The sequence below is a fragment of the Capsicum annuum genome, chromosome 11 (assembly GCF_002878395.1).
Source record: "Capsicum annuum cultivar UCD-10X-F1 chromosome 11, UCD10Xv1.1, whole genome shotgun sequence".
NCBI classification, from domain to species: Eukaryota; Viridiplantae; Streptophyta; class Magnoliopsida; order Solanales; family Solanaceae; genus Capsicum; species Capsicum annuum.
Window position 1 is genome coordinate 192346357 of NC_061121.1, and position 14037 is coordinate 192360393.

Sequence of the window (14037 nt, forward strand, 5' to 3'; positions counted from 1 at the left end):
ATAAGGACCGACATATCAGGGACTGAGCTTTCCCTTCTTGCTGAACCTCTTTACCCTCTTCAGGGGAGAGATATTTAAGAACACAAAATCACCAATCTCAAACTCGAGATCTTTTCTCTGCATATCTAAATACGATTTCTATCGGATCTAGGTAGCGTTAAGTTTTTCTATGATTAACTGAACCTTCTCTAAGGCATCAAACACTAGGTTAGGCCTTACTACTGCGGTCTTACCTACATCGAACTAACCAATTGGAGATCTTCATCTACTACCATAGAGAGTTTTAAACCAAGCCATCTGAATACTGGAATGATAGTTGTTATTGTATGTAAACTCGATCAAAGGAAAGTGGTCATCCCAACTACCCTTAAAATCGATAATGCATGCTCTTAGCATATCTTATAGAGTATGAATGGTCCTTTCTTCTTGACTATTTGTCTAACGGTGGAAGGGTGTACTGAGGTGAACTTAGGTACCAAGCCCCTTTTGCAGTGCTTTCTAAAACTGAGAGGTAAATTGGGTACCTCTATCTGAGATAATAGATACTGGAACTCCGTGTAACCTGACCAACTCTAACCAGCTTCTCTAACGTAAATTCAAATCTTTTTAAGAAAAGATATACTATAAGATGATGTGATCTATAAACACATCTATATGCACCCCATACAAGTAATGCTTCCAAATCTTTAAGGCACACACTACAGCTGCTAACTCAAGATCATAAGTTAGATAATTCTTCTATAAGGCTTAAGATGTTAGAGGCATAGACTATGAACTTACCTCTCTGTATGAGAACATAACCCAAACCTACTTTGGAAGCATCACAGTACACAACAAACCCATCTGAACCATCTAGTAGAGTCAAAACTGGGGCTGAGGTGAGTTGAGTCTTCAACTTCTGAAAACTCTTCTCGCAAGAATCTGACCACTGAAACTAGACTTTCTTCTGAGTCAATCTGGACATAGGGATGTAATAGATGAAAAACCTTCAACAAACCAATGGTAATATCTAGCTAAATCTAAGAAACTCCTAATATCTAATTGAGAGATGGGTCTAGGCCAGTTTCTCACTGCTTTGGTCTTTTGAGGATCAACTCTAATTCCATCACCGAAAATAATATGATGAAGGAATGCTACTGACTTTAGCCAAAATTCACACTTACTGAATTTGGCAAACAACTGATGATTTCTGAAAGTTTGAAGTATGATTCAGAGGTGATCTACGTGATATTCTCGCTATGGGAATAGACATGAATGTCATCGATGAAGACTATGATGAACATGTCAAAGTATTACTTGAACACTTGGTTCATCAAGTCTATGAAGGTTGATGGGGCATTAGTAAGACCAAAGGACATTACTAGAAACTCGAAGTGACCATACCGGGTTCTAAAAGCTGATTTCAGAATGTCACATTCTCTGAATCTAAATTGATGATAGCCTGATCTGAGGTCTATCTTATAAAAGTAACTGGCGCCCATAAGTTGGTCAAACAATTCATCGATTCTGAGAAGTGTATATTCAATAAACATTCTGAGAGAACCATCTTTTTTATGCCCGAATAGAACTGGTGCGCCCCACAGGGAAATACTGGATCTGATGAATCCCTTATCTAGGAGATCTTTTAATTGTTGCTTTAACTCTTTGAGTTATTCTAGATCTATTCTGTATGGTGGAATATCTTGAAAGAAGGTCTATTTCGAAGTCAATTTCCCTAACAGGAGGAACTCCAGGAAAATCTTTGGGAAACACATCTGAGAATTCATTTACTACTAGAACTGACTCAAGATTGGGAGTTTCTGAAATAGAGTCCTTGACTCGTACAAGATGAAAGACACATCCCTTGGATATTATTTTTCTCACTTTAAGGTATGAAATCAACTAACCCTTAACACTGTGGTACTACCTCTCCATTAAAGGACTACTTTATTTGGAAACTAAAAATGAACAATTATGTTTCTACAATCAACTGAGGCATAGCATGAATAGAGCCAATCTATGTTGAGAATGACATCAAAATCTACCATCTGTAGATCTACAATGTCTGCTAAAGTAACTTTTAGAGATATCATCAACAGACAGTTCCTATATACCCGTCAGGCTAAGATTTATCTACTGGGTAGAAACTGAGAAAGGCTCTACTAGGATTTCTGGACAGACTCCAAAGTTAACGGCTATATAAAGAGTTACGAAAGATAAAGAATCTCCTAGATCTAGCAAGGCATAAACATGTAAATGAAAGATCTGTAATGTACCAGTGACCACATTAGGAGAATTTTCCTGATCTTATCTGGACTAAAGTGCATAAATCTTGTTTGGGCATTACCCATTAGTGGAACTGGAAGTAGCACCCTACTGATTCGGGCGACCTGACTTAGTTGAACAATGAGTATACTAGCCCTGAGAACCTGACTGAAGATAATCTCTAACTCTGTGGCCTGTCTTGGCACACCCGAAACAAATATCACTACCAGCTCTGCATACACCCTTGTTGTTTTCGCCGTATGTTTGACAAAGAGGATTTATTTAAGTACTGCTGATACTACCCTGAGATTTAGAACATGGCACCCTATTATTGTAACCATTTCTGAACTTAGGTACAGGAGAAATGGCTGAGGATGGATACGGAACTGAGGATTTTGGATGAAACTAGGAACGGTTACCACCCTTTGACTTAGGCTGATTGAAATTGAAGCTACCTATTCTAGCTCTCTTATTTTGCCTCTCTCTTTCTTTCTCTAATCTTAGCCTCTTCTATCCACTAAGCATGGACCATAAGCCTAGATATGTCCATCTTCTTAATCAACATCGCTGTTCTACACTCTTTAACCATACTATCTGACACCTCAAATATGAACTTGCTCATTCTGGACCTACTGTCTGCTACTACATGGGGAGCATACCTGGATAACTTTGTAAACTTGAGAGAATACTCTTTCATGCTCATACTACCTTTTCTGAGGTTGATAAACTCTAACACCTTCGCTTCTCTTAGCTCTAAGGAAAGAAATCTCTCTAGAAAAGCAGTAGCAAAATCTTCCCATTCTATGGGCTCTGCATCTTTGCCTCTGTCTACCTTCTATTGCTTAAACCATGTATGAGCCATATCTCATAGCTGATAGGTAGCTAACTTATCACTCTCACTGAAGTCACTCCCATAATATCTATGACTTTCTAAACCTAATCGAGAAACTTCTGTGGATTCTCTCCTAACTTATATCCGAAGAATAGGGGTGGATTTATTCAAGTGAAGTCCTGAATCCTGGATGTAAAAGTATTGGCCACTGGATTAGACAAAACAGCAGCTGGCCATTCATTCTAAGCTTCTATAGAGTTAGCAAGAGTAGTGAATGCAACTCTGAATTCTACATGGGAGACATACTCCTCCATGGAATCTGCCTGAACTAGCTGAGGACTAGCTAGCTGAGGTGCTGACTGATTTTTGATTCTCCTTTATTTAGTCTTTTTGTGAGGCATGTTTTGTAAATAAAAGTAAGAAATAGATTAGACTGAGAGTTTAACTTGAGCTCATTCTCACTCATATGTTATGAATACTAAAATAAGGGAAACTATTTCATAAAATATCTCATAGCCTCTTGTCCATAAGTGTGGCGCACTACACATCGATGCATAAGACTCTACTAGATATGGCTTTAATACTTCCTAGGACACTGTTGTACCTTAGGCTTCTATACTAAGTTTGTAACACCTGAAGTCTGTACCCCGGATGCAATATGGTACTTACGACCACCCCGGAGGACCACAAGCTAACCCATGACTGATATCTGCTTTAAGCACTAAAATATGATTCTATAATAAATGCAGAAAAATAGGCCGAAATTACATAAGGTTCAAAACATCTGGAATACTAATAAACTATATCATCTAAAATAATGATCGGTATCTGAAAACTAGTCTAAAAAGCCTCTAACTGAAATTGTCTGAAAGTGGAGTTGATGAGAAAATTCCCCAACAAACTCCATCTACTAAAATACTAACTCTACTAAAATAATGAAATAAAAGAATACTCTTGAACAATGAGGAATCACTACTAATCTACTACTTTTGGCTGAATCTGAGTCTATATATATGCGGTCAGGAACCTGAGCGTTTGAACCTATGATATGAGATATCATAGTGTAAAGAAAAAGTATGTGTCAGTACGTGGAATGTACTGGTATGCTAGATGATGTAAGACTGAATGGAAGGGTTCATATGCATGAATAATAACTGACTATATGATATAGAGTAACTAAATATGAGAGTACATGGATAACTGAAAATGTTGTAAATACTGAGTATGCACTAATGTGCATAGAAATAATTACTGTGACTAAGATTTTCTGAAGCTAAGTACTGAGTTCTGATACTGAGTGTAACGCCCTAAGTCTGTACCTCGGATGCTACACGGTGCTCATAATCCTGAAGGACCACAAGCTAACCCATGATTGGTATCTGCTACAATAACTAAATAGTAATACTGAAAATATATGGAAATTAGGCAATAAAAACATGCCATAAGGTTCAATACTGTAATAAAAATGAATACGGTATAACAAATACCAAATCTGATACATCTATCTAAAAATACTCTAGTCTGAAAAAGACTCTAAACTATCTGAAATATGAAGTTGATGGGACAAGTCCCCAACTAAATCTAAACTACTGGAATAAGATGAACTACTAAAACAATTATCATGTCCTCGAACTAAGAGGACTCACCATTAACTCTGTCAGCTGAATATCTAAATTGCTAAGTATGATCGGGAGCCCGCACATCTAAACCTATGATATAAAACATCATAGCACAAAAGAAAGGTATGTGTCAGTACTTTGAATGGACTAGTATGCAAAGTGAGGTAGGTTGAAATGCATGGGTTCATATAAGAGTACATACGTGAATACGTAAACTATAACTGAGATTGTGAAAACACTGGATACTGAGTTCTGAATTACTGATTTACTGATATCTTAGTTTACTGATAGCGTACTAATAACTGAGCGACTGTATCTAATAGTCTTGACCCTGTGGAATTATACTAAGTTCTATACTGAACTGAGTGATATATCTGATAGTTCTAATTTCTGTAGAACTGAACTGAGTTCTATATTGAGACTGGAACTGAAACTGAGATTGTGGGAAGTAATCATCTAACTGACATGCCCCTTTCTAAACTGATTGGGGTCCAACTTATAAACTCGAAAAGAAGGGTGTTAGTACCATGCCACGGGTAAAGACAAGTTGAGTCACCCTCATCTGGCAGGTGCTCTGAATAAGAACGGTGGTACCCTCAACTGGCAGGTAGATTACCTCATCAACCCTTAAATGGTAGGTTGATGTCTCAACCTACGCTGGCTACGTAGTTCTGGAACACAAGGACTGCTTCTAAGGATCATACCTTCTACTGGAAAGTGAGTCCCCATCCGTGGGTATACTCGGTGATGAATCCTACTCCCAACTGAATAGACACTAGACTAGATTCCAGACAGTTCTAGCCTGGACTGAACTTTTTCTAATCATATTCTATAACTAAACTGAATTGAGTTCACTGGGTTCGATGGACTGACGAAATACTACTAATTTCTATTATCTGACTAAATTCTACCGATCATGACATGACTAATACTATCCTGTGACTGACCATGGCTCTAGGTAAACAGCTAAATTGTCAGGTATTGAATACCCCCAAGACTCGATAACATAAATTATAGGACATGGCACAATCTTGAAACATGATAAATACTACTTGATCATCATTTATTCATAGGGGCATTCTATCAAACACTTGCATGACATGAACTTGAATACATGCTAACATGATATAATTTCATTATTTAATTCTTAGGAACAATTCGACAAAAACTTGAAGGTCATAATCTATGCACATGACACTAAAACAATATGTACACATCATAGTTCAATTACACATTTACAACTTCAAGGGTTTCAACATGGTTTAGCATGATAATGCACATATATCAATCAATTCCACATGAACTTCATCAAACTCATAAACTTGTAGTTAAAAGGGTTTCTTGAACTCCAAGGGTGGAAGGGAACCCGTGGATGAACACTTGACATACCTTGGTTGCTAAATTCCTAAAGAACAATGGTGGAAATCTTAAGCCTTGGCCTTAAAATTAAATCACCTAGAGTTCTTATTCTTGAGCAATTTGAGAGAAAGTAAGTATATTTTGCTCAATAAAGGACAATCTCATGTTTTAAGGATGAATGGGGGTGGAGAAAAGACCAAAATACCCCTAAGAATGCGGTTTTTAATGACTAAAAATCGAACTATCGATGCACAGGACAGCGCACCACATCATTGGTATTGAAACGATAGCCAATGTACCTCGTTGAGTCTATGTCAGTTCACTAGAAGTTTCCAATAGGAGTGAAGGAAAAATATTGATCGACTCGATGGCCGATGCGCCACTGAGATCGCATTGATACACTATTTTGGATCCCCAAACATTGTTCAAATGAGATCCAAAAACTTTAAAACTCATTTGGGAACACCTACTGACATTTCTAATCATTAATCAATCTAAAGATCAATACTTTAAGGTCATAAAGTCATGAAATAGAGTTACTAACTTACGAAGGCTAAAATAATACTGTCTGTATACTTAGCTAGAATTTCCTAAGTATGGGACCCCTTAGCAAGCTTAAAAGACTGAGTTGAGCTTAGAATTTTTGCGGGGTCTTACAATATCTCCCCTTGGAAACATTCATCCTTGAATGAGGCTAATTAAATTGAGAATAATGATAGACTAGATTTAGCCACTAGACATGCATATCTGATGCATGAGTACATAGCTCAATATGATTCATGAATGCATGACTGGGATTACTGATAAGATGAGCTTATATATGGGATTTCTAATGCATGAGTACATGACTAAACTGATTCAAAAATGCATAACTGAGTACGCAACGTTAATTGATATCAAGTTGGTAGCTATATCTGAACATGAGACTGAATAAACTCAAAGGAAAACTATTACCTTGAGTTGAGTCTAAATATGCGAAGAAGAGGTGAGGATACTTGGTCCGCACATTTGCCTCTACTTCCCAAGTAGCTCCCCAAAGAACTTTGACTAAAGGGACTTCTTTGTTCCTCTTTCTGTGAATCTGATAATCAAAGATTTCGACTAGAATCTCTTCATAAGAGAGGTTGTTCTGAATATCTATACCCTCTATAAGGACTACGACTGCTGGGTCACCTATGTATTTCTCAAGAAAGGATACATGGAACACTGGATGCACTGAAGCTAAGTCTGATGGCAACTCAAGCTCGTAAGCTACCTTTTCGAAACGACTGAGAATTCGGTAAGGAACGACATATTGAGGACTGAGTTTCACCTTCTTGGCAAACCTCTTCTCTTATTTCATAGAAGAGATTTTCAATTACACAAAATCACCAATCTCAAACTCGATATCCTTTCTGTTACATCCTTTCCCTGATCAACTGAACTTTCTCTAAGGTATCAAATACCAAGTCAGGCCCTACTACTGCAGCCTCACCCACTTCAAACCAACCAATGGGGAGATGTTCACCTCCTCCCATAAAGCACTTTAAATGGAGCCATCTAAATACTGGAATGATAGTTGTTGTTATACGCAAACTCAATCAAAGGCAAGTGGTCATCCCAACTACCTTTAAAGTCAATCGCACACGCTCGTAGCATATCCTTTAAAGTCTGAATGGTCTTTTATGCTTAACCATCTATCTAAGGATGAAAGGTTGTACTAAGGTGAACTCAGGTACCAAGACCCTTTTGGAATGCATTCCAAAAATGAGAGGTAAACTGGGTACCTCTATATGATATAATGGATAACATAACACTATACAACCTGAACAACTCCCTAATATAAAGTTTGGCGTAATCCTTGATCGAATAAAAGATATGGACTGGTAGGAAATGAGATGATTTGGTCTTCCTGTCTATAATGACTCAAATTGAATCATGCTAGCGATGAGTACGAATTAAATTTATCAATTTGGGGATAAATTGAGTGAGTAATGACTTAAAATGTTTTTAGGGATTAAATCTCGTATTTGGGCATGTTAAAATCATGGGAAAAGACTGTTTTAACCTTGGATGAAACATTTAACTTTCATTGAAATTTTCCAAAATAGGCACCTGGCGCGACGCGTCGCTATCGTGCCATGTCTATGGAAATTCCAACTGTGAAAATGCATGGTGGTACGACATGGTAGTATTGCATTGCCACTATGGTTGGGACCTGAAAGTTCACCGCGATGCAGTGGAATCACATTGGTACACTAGAAATAGACAATTATGTAAAATAAGTTGTGGCGCGATGCACCAGTATCGCGGTACCTCTCTGGAAACTGACAATTGTCATTTTGACATACCCTGGATGCGCTACTGGCCTGAATGGTTTTTAATGATAGAAACTTTAAATATCCATAACTTCTTACTCGGTTATCGGATTTAGACAAATTTTATATCACTGGAAAGCTAATTAAATTTACTATGCAATGGCAGACTCTAAACTGAAAAATACTGAGCGTTTCAAAAATTTTATATTGGATAACTCTTGAAGAGATAGTTAAGTTTGAGTAATACGGGGTATTACAACACTTCTCCCTCAATGATACATATATACAAAGATAGACTCGAGGGATTTCAGTGTACCCCACAAGCCTAAGTACACCAAGACCAAACCCCATGTCGGCAAACATAAGTTCTAAGTGTCTGTCCTTTGGACCCATACCTTCATGGCTAGCTACCACAACCCACATTATTGCCTAATTAAAACCTTTAGCATATAGCCAAACCACCAATTCCAGGAGCCAATTATTAAGGCATTATAAAGTGGTATCATCATACCGATTAGAACTTGTAAGCAATGTCATTAGCCAACACTTAAGGGATTCCCATATACCCCACCGACCACATTGTTAAATCACATGGGGGATTCCCCTATACCCCATAAGATTTTCAATTCCATTCAATTTATGGCCACCAAGGCCCTTTTAAAGTCACCTATCAATCGTTAATATTGTAGGATATGTTCCATCCACATTACCCTTGAGTGGAGCAGGGGAGTTTCTGAGAGCTTCAGATCATCGGGGAAGCATGATCTAAAAGTGAACAAATGAGAATTAGAGGAGAATTCAGGACCTTAGACTCTATATCTCAAAACAGAACACAAGAAAGAGAAACATTCCTAAATTCCTGGTATCCTCTCCCTAATGAGTGTGGGGTGCTACACACTTAAAAGAGACTCTACTCAACACGGCTTTGTGGACTCCCAATTGACCATGAACCTAGGGCTCTGATACCAATCTAACATGACCAAAAATAGGGTTGAGTCATGTCGGGTATATTAAGTCCAACCAGGATCAAAGACCACTCCCAATACCCCATCATTAACTACCCTACACCCCTTGTCGGATGGATTTCGAGCATGTAACAAGATAAAGCAATAATAATCTAAAGACAATAAGTCAAGTCTATAACCATAAACAAATATCCAAAACGAAATATCAAACTAATGCTAACACTAATATCAACACCATCCATGCCCATAGTAGTCCGACAAAGCCTCTAACTAGAATCAAAAAATATTCGATCGAGATATGCCCCTGACCATAGCTAAAACAAAAACCCAAGAAATAAAAATAATAAAAAATGTCCATAGAATGAAATTGAATCTTTCGGAGTATGGAAGCTCTTCACTTCAATCTGACTCAAAGTTGTCCCCAAATCTAAGTCACTCAGCAAAAGGAATGGTAGTATAGTCGGTTCCTGTATTGCGTTGGGATACAGCACCCAAAGACGGTTAGCAGAGTGAACTCTAGCATGTAACTCAGGGATAAACTTAAATAATGTCATTATTTAAAATCAAATCAAATAATCATATGCAATCACATATATATATATATACCGTGTTGGGATAGGGAACAAGGTTTAGCATGTATTTAGAATCTTAACTAGGATTGTATAACTTTACCTTCATAAATTCACCCATGGGCTAAATAGGTACAGTGTTACCCTAGAACGGGCCCCAGTACGTGTAGTCGCAAGAACTGGAGATATTATAGGAGCCAAGGATTCTTGTGTACCCTTCATCCTCTATGATACATATATACAAGTATGGACTTGGGGGATTCCAGTGTTTGCCTTTTGGACTCACACCTTCACGGCTAGCTATCACAATCCCCATTACTGCCCAATTAAAACCTTTAGCATATAACTAAACCACCAATTCCAGGAGTTAATTATTAAGGCATTCTAAAGTGGTATCGTCTTACTGACTATAGCTTGCAAGCAATGTCATTAGCCAACACTTAGGGGATTCCCATGTACCCCACTGACTCTATTATTAAAATCACTTGGGGGATTTCTATGTGCCTCATAATATTTTCAATTCCATTCAATGTATGGCCACCAAGGCCCTTTTAAAGTCATCCATCAATTATTAACATTGTTATGTCAAGCCTTAGTTCAAAACAAAATTCAACTTGTGACAATACCATTCTCATTGACAATTTCACAAACAGGTTGAGGGCATGCCATTCTCAAAGCCAAAATCATCAAATTTAGGGTTGAACCATGACCCCTTAATTAAATAACCATTCCCATGCACCCACATGCACAAAATTATAAGTAAAAACATGCATAGTTACAATTTAAAACATAGGAACCAATATTCAATGATATGTATTCAAGCCCCTCAACCTTGGTTTTAAAACCACCATTAATGATTCATGAACAATGCTTTAAACATATATTTTTAGTAAACTAACCATGAGGGAAGAGTGGCATACCTAAATTACAAAGATTCACAGAGAGAAATTGATCCTTAAGCCCTTAGATGACCACTTTGGAAAAACCCTAGACAATTTTGCTTGAGAGGATTTTGAGAGAGTAAAGAGGATGTTAAATCTTATAAAGTATGGAATGAATGGCCATAAAGTGTTATAGGGGTGTGAGGTTTTAAGGGTTTTAAGTGGGAAATGTCTAAAGTGCCCCAAGCTTAAAGCTGTAAAAAAATCATCCTTGGTTACAAGTTGACCTATCGACTTGTCACCACAACATACGACTCGCACCCTTGAGTCGTTACTAAGACAGTAAGTTCGAAATCCATTCACTGTCCACCATATTATTCTATGACCCCACTTGTGACCTGACCATACGAATCATATGGTATAGTCATATCCAAGACAAAACCTAAGGGATTTGACGTTGGACAACATAAGACCCAACCCTACCACTTATAACCTATTCTCAAGGATCTTAGTGAGTCACTCGTACTAAAAGCCAAGTTAAGTCACTAAGTTATTGATTTGGTTAAGTATCATCCTAATAAATCATCACAATCCCTAACGACTCGTACTACACCGTCATTACCAAGACCGAAAATCCAGCCACCACCCACTGCACACCTAACGACTAGGGTCACCTGACCCGTACCCACACCATACTACTCGTATAGTGAGTCGTTGCTAGGACAGTGAGCTCAAAGCTCAAAAATTTTTCAAGGGCTAAAATCCAGGGAATTTTAGAACCTATGAGGCCACATCACCAACCTTTACTGCCCTTATGGGAACAAAAAGGTCATTCTCAATGACATCATATAACTCTAAATCTTCAACCAAAATAAAATCATGCATACTAGTCTTCCACCACCCATAATATTCATCATTGAACCTAGGTGGTGTAGTGGTTAACTGGCATTCTTCAAAATTTTGAGGAGCAGCCATTCTCAAGATTCTTTCAAGGTGTTAACCTTTTTAGAAAGACCTTGCCGTGATACCAAATGGAGAGTTGTAGTGGGTTACTTCTCAACTTGGGACTTGTTCCCATACAGACTCAAACAGCAAGAACTAAGAGAAACTTAGTAATAAAGTGCATGGAGAAAGTAAACAGCAGACACAAAAATTTTACATGAAAACTCCTTGCTGAAGGGAGAAAAAACACGACCTGCCTTCAGGATTTTTAAGCTCCACTATATTCAAGAAACTTAAATACAGACTCTAGACTTCAAGGATTAAACTCCTAATCTTTTTCACCTAGTAATAACTGTATTAAAAGGAAGATACATAATAACTCTACTACACCCACACACCAGCTAACTCTAACTTAAATGACAAGCTAACTCTACCTTCAGAATCACCTAACTCTAGATGATTACAAAGAAATAAGGTTTACACCACAACACCTACTAATAATCAAATAAGCAGAAGTAGGCAACATTTAAATCATAATACATAGACTCAAATAATAAGAAGGTAAAATACAACTTGATGAGATATCTATTCCTTGTTGCAAGTTGAGTCTTTGATCCAAGAGCTTCGAGAGAGATATAAGTTGCAAGTATATGGAAGCTTGGTTTTCTTGTTAGAGAATATGAGCATTATATGTATGACACAAGAAAACCTAGGAGGAGTCCCATTGGTTGAGAAAAAAAGATGGCAACAGTTTTTCACCAACTTTTGTACTTGCATCCAACTGTCAGGTTGACTGTGATAGTGACAGGTAAACCTAACCTATTTCCTAAGTATTAGCATCTTTATCATCAAATAGTCTCCGGGGAACAGGTTCCCAACATAATTTGTCAATCATCAAAACTAAGGACTTAACAGGTGTTGAGAATCTCGACTTTAGCAGTCAACCTAGATTTACATCATACACCTTTCCTATTTTTGAAATCTTGGCAGCAAAATCGTTAAAAGAATTGGTTCTGGTCACTTGTGATCTAACGCGTGCCTTATTATCTAATAGAATGGCGAATTGTCATTCTTTGAGAAAATTTTATCTATCTGATGTAAGATTAGACAAAAACATGCTTCAAACTCCACTTCATAGTTTTCCATTGATTGTCTCTTTCATCTTTGAGCATTGTCAGGGGTTGGAAAAGATTGAGCTGCTGAATCTTCAAAAGATCAAGTCAATTTCAATAAAGACACGAAATACCCAGCGTCTTAAAATTCAAGCACCAAAACTTGAACACTTGACTTATTCTGGTTTATCGAAAGGTTTGGATGTTGCTGAATGCTAGAATCTAAAATCTTTATATATATATATATATATTCACGATGGATTTCTGTAGTACCTTATTTCTCGATCTCAATGCCTTGAGATTTTTATATTAGTTAATGTTTTTGACCAGTGAGGAAGGTTTAAAATTTGCAAGAGTAAGTCCCTAAAGATCTTGAAGCTTTTGGATTTTGATGGCATAAATGGGGTTGATGCTACAAATTTTGCATCAATTGAGTATAAAGGAAATCAAATTCTTGAACTTAAAGGAAATCGCTCTTCACGCTACCACAATTGAAATGCTACATAGTTTAGTAAGTTGAGGAAGTTTCTATCAAATTCGACATCTTGGTCTCAAGTTTTCCTTTATTTTCTCAACTGCAATGAGATCAACATGACTGATTGGCAACTTGCACCATAGAGTTCCTATGGCACAAGTGGACATATTAGACGTAGTAATACAATCATCTTGGGAGTTTCCAACCTTTTTGGATGCTTTGCTATGGAGTTGTCACCCTAGGAGACTCAACCTACTATCAACAAGCGCAATGTTTACATGCATCATTAATTGTTTGACATATATGAAGAATTTGAATCACGCCCCTTCTCATGAAAACGAGCCTTCGCATAGTGAATTAAAGGAAGCAAAAGTCTACAAATTTGATAAGAAAAGTCAGAGTTGGGATCCTGTAGAACTCAAAAGAGGAGAGCTCTTAATAAGGACCACTAGCGAGTGGGACAAAAATATTTCTTTCTATTAGATTGGTGCAGCAGTTTATTCTACTTTCTTTCTTAGTCATAAAAACTGCACTTCATTTTTCTTTATTTATCACGATGTGCTAAATTGAGCTCTTGAACCATATTTCACTGCTTTTAAAAATACACAGAAGTTATAATAATTCCTTTTAGTGTTCTGATCTTTGCATTATTTATTATTTGGTAGAAGTATAGTGTTAAGAGTGGGTAAAAGTCCTATATTAGTTGGGTAATGGATTGATGGTTTGCTTATATGGATTTGGA

At 37.3% G+C, this 14037-nt stretch overlaps 1 protein-coding gene across 8 annotated transcripts in view; it reads left to right on the forward strand.

Annotated features, from left to right (window-relative positions):
* LOC107847471 overlaps nucleotides 1-14037 on the forward strand; it is a 71794-nt gene that overhangs the window by 32719 nt on the left and 25038 nt on the right. For 2 of the 8 annotated variants that reach the window (XR_007046964.1, XR_001667521.2), the window contains exon 3: nucleotides 12887-13016. The exons of the other annotated variants lie outside the window; for them this stretch is intronic. The gene's annotated coding sequence lies outside the window, so the exon portion shown is untranslated. The remainder of the gene's footprint in view (nucleotides 1-12886; nucleotides 13017-14037) is intronic. 8 annotated transcript variants of the gene reach the window in all.